Source organism: Mesoplodon bidens (genome assembly GCF_964165515.1).
Source record: "Mesoplodon bidens genome assembly, chromosome: 5".
Lineage (NCBI taxonomy): Eukaryota > Metazoa > Chordata > Mammalia > Artiodactyla > Ziphiidae > Mesoplodon > Mesoplodon bidens.
The window spans coordinates 14,963,928-14,975,665 of NC_138161.1; positions in this window are offsets into that span (position 1 = coordinate 14,963,928).

Sequence of the window (11,738 nt, forward strand, 5' to 3'; positions counted from 1 at the left end):
TAATGCTATGAAAATTGGTGATGGATTAAAATTTGGAATCTAAGTGACTATGACCTTTAACTGGAAATAAAGGAAAATAATCTCATTGTAGGCATGTTATTGGACTGGCAGAACTTTACCATAGAAATTAGTTAATATGAGTTATCAAGTATAAATTCTCTTTGCCTAAAAACATTCTGAGAAATTAATAAATTTTATGAAAGTTTACTCATTCATACATCCATCAATTCATTCATTCATTCATCAAATATTTAAGCTACATGAAAAAATGAAATTAGAACACCACCTAACACCATATACAAAAATAAACTCCAAATGGATTAAAGACCTAAATATAAGACCAGACAAAATAAAACTCCTAGAGGAAAACATAGGAAAAACACTCTTTAACATAAACCACAGCAAGATCTTTTTTGACCCACCTCCGAGAGTAATGGAAATAAAAACAAAAATAAACAAATGGCACCTAATTAAACTTCAAAGCCTTTGCCCAGCAAAGGAAACCATAAACAAGACGAAAAGAAAACCCTCAGAATGGGAAAAAAATATTTGCAAATGAAACAACAGACAAAGGATTAATCTCCAAAATATACAAACAGCTCATGGAGCTCAATATCAGAAAAACAAGCAATTCAATTAAAAAATAGACATTTTACCAAAGAAGATATATAGATGACCAACATGAAAAGATGCTCAACATCACAAATTATTAGAGAAATGCAAATCAAAACTACAATGAGGTATCACTTCACATCAGTCAGAATGGCCATCATCAAAAAACCTAGAAACAATAAATGCTGAAAAGGGTGTGGTGAAAAGGGAACCCTCTTGCACTGTTGGTGGGAATGAAAATTGATACAACCAATATGGAGAACAGTATAGAGGTTCCTTAAAAAACTAAAAATGGAACTACCATATGACCCAGCAATCCCACTAATGGGCATATACCATGAGAAAACCATAATTCAAAAAGAGTCATGTACCACAATGTTCATTGCACCTCTATTTACAATAGCCAGGACATGGAACCAACCTAATTGTCTGCTAACAGATGAATGGATAAAGAAGACATGGCACATATATACAATGGAATATTAGCCATAAAAAGAAATGAAATTGAGTTTTTGTAGTGAGGTGGATGGATCTAGAGTAGGTCATACAGAGTGAAGTAAGTCAGAAAGAGAAAAACAAATACCGTATGCTAGCACATATATCTGGAATCTTAAAAAACAATATGGTACTGATGAACCTAATGGTGGGGCAAGAATAAAGACGCAGACATAGAGAATGGACTTAAGGACATGGGGTGGGGAGAGGGAAGCTAGGGCGAAGTGAAAGTAGTATCAACATATATACATTATCGAATGTAAAATAGATAGCTAGTGGGAAGCAGCAGCATAGCACAGGGAGATTGCTTTATGATGGCATAGAGAGGTGGGGTAGGGAGGGTGGGAGGGAGGCTCAAGAGGGAGGGGGTATGGGGATATATGTATACATATGGCTGATTCACTTTGTTGTACAACAGAAACTAACACAGTATTATGAAGCAATTATACTCCAATAAAGATCTATTAAAAAAGAATCTATTCATTCATCCATCCATTCATCCATTAATTCATTCAACAAATATTTAAGTATCTACTATGTGTCAGACAACCTGTGAGACAATGGGGTAGAGGGATGGGTAGTACAGGGCCTGTGCCCTGAAGTAGCTCATAGTTTCTCATGTGAGACAAGAAACTAAGTAAATAGTCATAATAGGGTATTGTCATCTTAGGATGTCAGGATGATACAATGTGGACATGCTGAACTCCTTAAAGGAAGGAAATCTAAAAAATGAGGGGATATATGTATATGTATAACTGATTCACTTTGTTGTACAGCAGAAACTAACACAGCATTGTAAAGCAACTATATGCCTATAAAAATCAATAAGAAAAGAAAGATGTCTTCATATAAACTGTGGTGGAAAGTAAGCAAAAGCTTTGTAAGCAACATAAACATTTTCCAGTAAAGGTACATAATATAAGAGCAAAGTAATCTTAATTTTAATGAGCATGCAGACCTCATCTTGCCTAAAGAAATATATTAATGATATTTTTCCCATTCATTGTCTGTAGAATATAAAAGTGTTCTTGCTTTATATCCCCTTTATGAATGGATATAACAGGTCTTGTGTAGGTAGTTCTTAGAGGAACCTTATACTCTTGAAACCATGAGCTACTATAGCAACTACCATGGTGCCCTGAGCTGTGGCTATGTATGTGGATGTGACTATGGCTACAGTGGGTATAGATACAGCTGCTCTGGGTCATGCAACTTTGGAACATATTTGTCCTATGAATTCTACTTAACGTCTTATAGTGTAGCTTATACCTTTGGACTCATCACTGAACCTATGATTTTACTTTTAAGTTATTTTATACCTTCTGATTTATGTTCAGTGTAAACAATGGCAAATTTATTCTCATCTACAACAAGCAAAACTCCAGAATGTCAACTCCATCCACTAGATTGGACAAACTCAATGGATAACTTCCATTATATTTAGAATTTAGCATTTTACTCTTATGTAACCTTCATATATTGAAGTAATTTTATATTAATAGCCAACGTAGAAAATGTTCAATCTTATTTTTCATCAAATATAATCTGAGTTTGACATCAAGACTAGTTTCTTTCATTGATATTTACATCTGTGGTTTTGTGATTGGGTGAAAAATGTTTTCTCTTAATAGTAAATTTTATAAATGATGAGGATAGCCTAAACAAGGAATCTGTATCTGACTTTTTTTTTCTTTTGTGCCTAGTACTTAGGTACTTGGTCTTTACCATAAGTTGTTCAATTGTTGTTTATTGGAGACTTTGGAGCATATAATCACTCACCTCAGAATGTCAAGTATGATTATTGATTGATTGGTAAATAGATGCAAGGAAGTTAATATAATAATAAACTCTAAGTTTACCAGTGAGAAAGATGGTTTAAAGAGAAAACTAAGGATTCCTTCTTCCCTTTCTTCCTTCACCAAATACTGGGGACTTTCAATATTCTTATTCTGTATTAATTTGAAGCAATGGAAGTAGAAAGAAAAGATCATGGCCCATCATGTCACAGCAGATACTAGGTTAAATGCTCCAAGTGCCTGAGCAGAAGCAGGCCCAAGGGGGAATTCAAGAGCCAGCACTTTCTAATTGCTATGAACCAATCAGAACAACTGTTCCTGAATCTTATCAAACAGGGTATTAACTTCCCTTCCTCTGGGTAATTTCTTAATCTGAGTAATCTGATATAACAAAGCACCCCACATCTCAGTGATCTCATTCATCCTAACTATACTAAATACCATCTTCATGCCCTTGAATTTGTTTTTTCTTCCCAGCCCAGATCTCTCACTTGAAACCCAGACTCAGACTCATATGTCCAATTATCTATATAAATCTTGCATGTCTTATAGTCATCGGAATATGTCTAACATTAATCTTCTCACCTTCCTCTGCCTCAGAAAAAAATTGATCTACTCACAACTTTTCCCATATCAATTAATGACATTCCCATATTTTCAGGGCAAAGACTTTTGAGTTCCTTGACTCTCTCTCTCTCTCTCTCTCAAAGCCTGCATCCAATCTATCAAAAACCTATGTTGACTCTACTTTCAGTGCATACCAAAAATCTAACCATTTCTTGACACCTCTCCACTATAACCTGAGTCTTTGTTTAAGTCACACGTAGTAGATACTTTTAGTGTTCCGCCCTTATTTCCTTGGATCTCTTTGACAATTGCCATGCAAAAAGCCCCCTTGAATGCTTTCACTCCTCAACAGTCAACTCCTGTTTATTTGTTGGAAGCTGTTGAAATCTATGGCTCCCTACTCACATGGAGAGCTAGACCTGCCTGGGAATTTATGCACTCTTCTTAACCCCTACAGGAAACCTTGACTAATTACTGGTGATGAAAGAGATATAAATCATGCAAGATCATGCAGTCCTTGGTTCTAAATACTCAACTAACTACTCATCTCATTCAGGGTAAAAGCCAGATTCCTCCAATGGCCTCTAAAACACCTCCATTTTTTGCCTCTCAACACTCTTCTCCTCTGTGCTACTTCTCTGAATCTTTCCCCATCAGTGCCTTAGTGCTTGCTGTGCCTTCTAACTGGAGTGCTCTTTTCTCAAATATCAGCACAGTTTGCTTCCTCACCTTCTCCGACAGTTGTCTCAAAATTTCCTTCTCTGTGAGACTTCCCTGACTACTCTACTGAAAACTTCAACTTCCTTGCTGCACTCTCTAAGCCCCTTCTGTACAACTTTTTCCTAATATAATTCATCATCATCTGGTATATTTGTTCTCAGCTAGAAGAATGTATGCTCCTTGAGGACAGGGACTTTTGTCTCCTGATTTCTTTTCCATAAAATCATCCCCCAAGCTTCAAGCAAGACCTTATAGTTTATGTACAATATATATTTGTTGAATGAATAAATGTGAGAATGAATGAATTTAAGGCTACCATAATTTACTAATTTTGTATTATTTCATGTTGGAGAACTGACCTCAGTTCTCATTGGAAGAACTTTGACATCTTCATCTATCTACTCCAACTCTTTGGTCTGTTCACATTTACATATCTGGGTAGCCCAGGACCCTGGTAGGGTCTGTCTTTTAGTTGTGTGCTCTCAATCTATTTATTTATTTTTATTTTTTTATTTTTTGTGATACTTATTTATTATTATTTTTAAAACATCTTTATTGGGGTATAATTCCTTTACAATGGTGTGTTAGTTTCTGCTTTATAACAAAATGAATCAGTTATACATATACATATATCCCCATATCTCTTCCCTCTTGCATCTCCCTCCCTCCAGCCCTGCCTATCTCACCCCTCTAGGTGGTCACAAAGCACCAAGCTGATCTCCCTGTGCTATACGGCTTCTTCCCACTAGCTATCTATTTTACATTTGGTAGTGTATATATATCCATGCCACTCTCTCACTTTGTCCCAGCTTACCCTTCCCCCTCCCAGTGTCCCCAATTCCATTCTCTAGTAGGTCTGCGTCTTTATTCCCATCTTGCCCCTAGGTTCTTCATGACCATTTTTTCTTTTCTTTTTTTCTCTAGATTCCATATATATGTGTTAGCATACAGTATTTGTTTTTCTCTTTCTGACTTACTTCACTCTGTATGAAAGACTCTAAGTCCATACACCTCACTACAAATAGCTCAATTTTGTTTCCTTTTATGGCTGCGTAATATTCCATTGTATATATGTGCCGCATCTTCTTTATCCATTCATCTGTTGATGGACACTTAGGTTGCTTCCATGTCCTGGTTATTGTAAATAGAGCTGCAATGAACATTGTGGTACATGATTATTTTTGAATTATGGTTTTCTCAGGGTATATGCCCAGTAGTGGGATTGCTGGGTCTGATGGTAGTTATATTTTTAGTTTCTGAAGGAACCTCCATATTGTTCTCCATAGTGGCTGTATCAGTTTACATTCCCACCAACAGTGCAAGAGGGTTACCTTTTCTCCACACCCTCTCCAGCATTTATAGTCTGTAGATTTTTTGATGATGGCCATTCTGACCAGTGTGAGATGACATCTCATTGTAGTTTTGATTTGCATTTCTCTAATGATTAATGATGTTAAGCATTCTTTCATGTGTTTATTGGCAATCTGTATATCTTCTTTGGAGAAATGTCTATTTAGGTCTTCCGCCCATTTTTGGATTGGGTTGTTTGTTTTTTTGCTATTGAGCCTGCATGAGCTGCTTATAAATTTTGGAGATTAATCCTTTGTCAGTTGCTTCATTTGCAAATATTTTCTCCTATTTTGAAGGTTGTCTTTTGGTCTTGTTTATGGTTTCCTTTGCTGTGCAAAAGCTTTTAAGTTTCATTAGGTCCCATTTGTTTATTTTGGTTTTTATTTCCATTTCTCTAGGAGGTGGGTCCAAAAGGATCTTGCTGTGATTTATGTCATAGAGTGTTCTGCCTATGTTTTCCTCTAAGAGTTTGATAGTTTCTAGCCTTACATTTAGGTCTTTAATCCATTTTGAGCTTATTTTTGTGTATGGTGTTAGGGAGTGATCTAATCTCATACTTTTACATGTACCAGTCCAGTTTTCCCAGCACCACTTATTGAAGAGGCTGTCCTTTCTCCACTATACATTCCTGCCTCCTTTATCAAAGATAAAGTGACCATATGTGCATGAGTTTATCTCTGGGTTTTCTATCCTGTTCCATTGATCTATATTTCTGGTTTTGTGCTAGTACCATACTGTCTTAATTACTGTAGCTTTGTAGTGTAGTCTAAAGTCAGGGAGCCTGATTCGATGTATTTAATGAAAATTTTTAAAGCATAGTTGACTTACAATATTATATTAGTTTCATGTGTACAAAATAGTACTTCAATAGTTTTATAGATTATACTCCATTTAAAGTTATTGTAAATTATTGGCTATATTTCCTGTGCTGTACAATGTATTGTTGTAGCTTATTTACTTTATGCACAGTTGTTTTTATCTCTTAATCTTCCTACCCCTATCTTGTCCCTCCCCCATTCCCCTCCTGCCTGGTAACAAGTAGTTTGTTCTCTAAGCAAATATTCCATCTGAACTCATCATATGCCAGCTGCTTAAATAGCATCCTCACATGCTGTGCATACATCCAGCTGAGAGAATTATCTGGGAGAACATTACCTTTACCTTGGTAAATGAATATCTTTTTTTCTTCTGTCAATTAAGACTTTTAGGTGAATACTTTCTATATGCACCAACCTTACTAATGATATGTATGTTTCGTATGTTTTAAGAGGAGCATTCCCTTACATTTTGCACAATAGAAGCCAACACTTAATGAGTGCTTATGTGGTAAGAACTACCGTACTAATTTCCTTACACTTTCTTTTTGTTCTCATAACAATCCTGTAAGGTAGGTACTATTATTAACCCTTGTCCCATTTTTTAATTTATGGTATTTTACATAATTTAGATCATTGAAATCATATAGTGATTTTTTATACTCCTTTGGTTAATTAGCATTTTACCACTAGGGATTTCTTTTGGCATTAAAATGCCTTATAAATATTGTTTTTAATTATGGCATTGTGGTCCATAACATTAAAATACTTTTCCCTTATTGTAAATCTCTATCTTACTATTTCTCTATTATTGAACATTTAAGTGGTTTCCATTTTTTTTCTCATTATAAATACATCTGTGATAAAAGTCTTTTTGCATATGCTGTTATCACTGTTTTGTATCTTATCCTTAGAGTGAAATCTTATGATTATTACATGTACTGTACAGCTTTTGGAGTCTTTTCATTGCTTTGTTTTCTAGGAATGATCCATGACTTTGGTTCTATGTTTTCTGGTAGCTGTCATAGAAATTAATCATATGATTTCGTGTCTATAGGATAAAAGTAAATCTGCTTCTTAAATGATATTGTGTCTGGTCCTGAGATCTGAGAAAACATACTTCCATGAGAGTTCATAATATACAGTACAATGAAGTAAATGATATCTACACAATAAAGAGAATGTCATGTGAGAATTCAAAGTTCTTGAAGTCAGGTTTTATTTTTTTCTGTAATTATAAGAATAAACTTCAGAAAACTGGTTCTTACAAGAATTCTCAACAATGGCAGATGGCATAACTACAAAGAACACATCAGTAAGTTAATCCTATTGTGGTTGGAGATAATGTCATAGTCCAGATATTTTAAGGCTGCTACTTTGAATTTATCCCAGGATATATGTTAGAGAGTTCTACATAAAAAATGAGCATAACACTGAAGGATCCTGTATGAATTTTGTTTCTCTCACTAAGTTCAGACAACTATTTTATCCCACTGATTCTAGGTGAAATTTCTGGAAGAGTACCAGGAATTCAGGAATTCTATTTATGCTCTGGTTGAGTGGAAAGCCATGTGGTTCAACAGTTAGCTATGTTACCGGTAGAAATTTATGAAAGTCACTGTCACCTGTTATAGGTTTTTTTCCCTTTATTTAAGAATATGAGGATTGCATTCATGATACTTCAATACTGTAGACTTTGGATCAATCTGTTTTTTGATTTTCTAGGAAAGATCTAAAGGAAAATCAAGATTGACAACTGCACCCATGTTGCCAATTCAGTTTATATTTTACTTTTATATTACTGTTTATATGAGAACCACCTCAGGCTGCCAGGATACTGACTTGGGAGAAATTGTCTTGGTTACAGTGTAAACATCATCTAAGTAATAGAATATAAGGAGAAATTTCAAACATTTAAAATAAAAGGTGAGGTAGTCCTGAAAGATAGTTTATGGGGTTAAAAAATGGTAAAGAGAGACAAAATAAACTTCATCAATTAAATGAAAACAGCAGTTGCAAAGCTAAATACAATATTTACCTAATAATACATCAAAGGAAAAACCCGTAATAATAAGAGCAGAAACAATCTGTAGTTATCAAGAAGATGAGGTAGTGGGCTGCCTCCCTGAGGCATGCACAAGGGCCATTGCAGTAATGGATCATACATGTCTTCATGCTCATCTTTCTAGGGCAGCCCAGAATATTGCTTAATAAATTCATTAAAAATGGGCTGCGTCATTATGTTTCCAGAGTACAAGAGGTAAGGGGTCTATCCCCAGTTATATGTTAACAAAAATAATTTCATTATGTAATTGATTCTTCTTAGCTCACAGAGGACAGAGAGAAGTATCTAGAATCTCCTAAAGAAAAAAAAGTTAAATCACCAGAAATCTCCTAGGAAAACATTAATTGTCCTGATAAATTTATCCTTCTTCAAAGTCTAGCTCTTCAGCTTATAGGCTCAGTTAGATGGTTCGGTGCAGTTACTATATTGAGAATAAATCCTTTTCTCAGGGTACGATGAACATTAACAAGTTCAGGTGGGTCATCTATAAAACCTATAGCCAACTCATTCATATACGGAAAGAAATAATTGTTGCTGGAAATGTAATACTTAAGTGTGCTTGATTTGAGAATTCTCCTCATACTTAACCTACATGGAAATCTGAATTATAATCTGATCATTTTATTAATTTACAGAGACCAATTACTGTTACAGGGAAATGGAAATACCAAAAGCCATTTTATCTCCACATCACCTCTATTTTACATGGTGAATGGAATCATAATGAGAAGCCAATTTGTTAATTTACCCTGAGAAATCACTGTTAGAATGGCCAAAAGACTTAAACCCAAATAATCAGCTTACTCTTTTCCTGTAAGGAATGGTAAGACTGAACATAATCAAAAAGTTGTTTTCTGGGTCAAGAATCATAACACAGGGAGTTACATAAACTGAATGTTTAATGACATAAAACTAAGATAACTTAATAAATTCATTATACAGTGTATTTAATCATCCTAATGTGACTAGAAGTACTTGAAGTCCCATATTAAGGTCACTTTTGCCTTGAAGAATACTTGTGTCCCTCAGTGTAACTCTGACATACCAGAGAACCTCACTAAAGCTTTGATAGCCCCTATCAAATCATATCAAAGTAATACTTTGACTCTGCTAGGTGAACTGTTTGCACTGTATGCCTAGGAAACTAGTCAAGACTTTCCTTTATTATTATAAGACTCCAGTACGAAGCTTGTCAAAAAATGAGATAAATTTGAGATAAAAAATGAGATCATGACTTTGGTTTTCAATTGGTTGATCTACTTACCCCTTTCTGTAAGTAATTATGTAACTCAAAAAATTGACTGCTACAATATGTAGGAGAATTTCTATCTTCCTTTTTTTTTGTGGGTGAAGAGAAATTGGAAATAGTAAGATTAATGTTTTTACTAATTAAAGAAATTCTTCAATATCTCAATAATTTAGAAATTTGACTGTCCCACACTAGGCCATAAGATGTGTGGCCTATGAAATCATCTAACTCAGCTTTTATTAAATTCATGTGCCTCGAGTTGGTTACTGGCTGTCTGTCCATACATCTCTTGCAACTATATTTAAAATGCTGTGTTCACATACTTTTTTGTGTGACAATAATATTCACAATTTTCAGTGGTTTGGTACATTGAAGGATACATAACCTCCAGAACTTTATGACTCTATCTAAGGTATTATTACTTTATTGTTCCAAATATAGTATTTATCAAATCGGTAATATTTCTAGCAAATTTGGAGTATACTGCCACTAGGTGGTAGTAGTGATCATCTGCTTTGAACACAAAACAGGTAACTATATATTAAAGAAAAGATAGCCAGAACTATAAAAGGCAAAACAGAATGAAAACAAGTGCGGCAAAAGTCTTATGAAATAAAGTATAAATGAAGCGTATTACATAGTCCAAATTTATTACTACACATTGATAAGATTGCAATTGGTAATAAAGTTACTACAGCTATAGTCAACAGTGAGCCAAATAATAGAGCTTGAAATAATAGGAAGAGAAATATTAGAAATAAGCAAATTTAAGGGAAACATAACTGGTGTTAGACAATTTGTCATAAAATTATAAATTTAGGAGAGATTATGTATAGAAAAATAATTTACATAAATGAAGCGAAAAATACAATTAATGTTATAGAAAAATAGTAATGTTCTTAAATATAGGGTCTTTTTAACATAGTTGTTGAATATTTAGAAAAACAGTAAGCATATTCTATGTTTCAGGAAAAGCTCAGTAGTTTACAAAAATAACAAATTGTGCTTGTATTGTCAACTCATGATACTAGAAAACTAGAGATTAACTTAACAAAAACTTTACTGAAATATGTACTTTAATTAAATAATGTGTTAATAAGAGAATAAAACATTTAGAAAATGAGACCTGCATATGAAAATCTAAATTTGTATCTCAACATATAAAATGAAACATATGCAGAGCTTTAAATGTTTAGGATTTAGCAAGACATATTTGTATAGTTCAAAAGTTAGGAAAAGGCTAAAATGGCAATTACAAAATATGTAAGAAGAAATTATAAAAATCAAAGCAAATGCTAAAAAATTAGAGTATAGAAGATTTGTGGGGGTAATAAGTTGATCAGTAGTTTAGAAAAATCAAGAAAATAGGAAAAAACCTTGTGATGTAAATGTTGTGTGTGTGTGTGTGTGTGTTTCTTGTGTAATGAAATTAAACATGAGCAAGAAGATATAACATAGCAACAGAAGGGTTTTTTTCCCTTCAAATAATAGTACAACAGCATTCAGGTTGCATGCTAAGAAATTGAAAATATCTGAATAACAGTCATGTTTTATTCCATAAATACTTCAAAAAGGAATGGACAATTTAATTTGATCAATAATTATGAAAGCAAGTAAATATATTCCCAATAAATCTTTCCAGAGTATTTTTTTCTAGATGTTCAAAGATCAGATAGACCAACATGAAAATACATTTTGTAAAGTTAACATTATTTTTGTACTTAAAAGGTATACCACAAAAGGTGACCAAAATTCAATCATATGAATAATACTGTGTATTTGTAAAATTCCTAAATAAAACACTAAGAAATAAGCATAATGATAAATTGGACCTTTTATTGAATTCTCATAAACTATTAATTCTAATGATGGTGCCATTTTGTTTTCTTTTCCATATTTTTATATCTACTGAAAAAGTTCTAATGTGGAAAACTGTCTTCTTTATTCAGATAAATATTAATATAATTTTGGAAAGTTCACCAACTATCACTCTGTGATATTGATTAGGATCCTATTATTTTTATGAATTAAAGTGGAAAGATAGTGCTCATTTCTGTATTTTATACTCT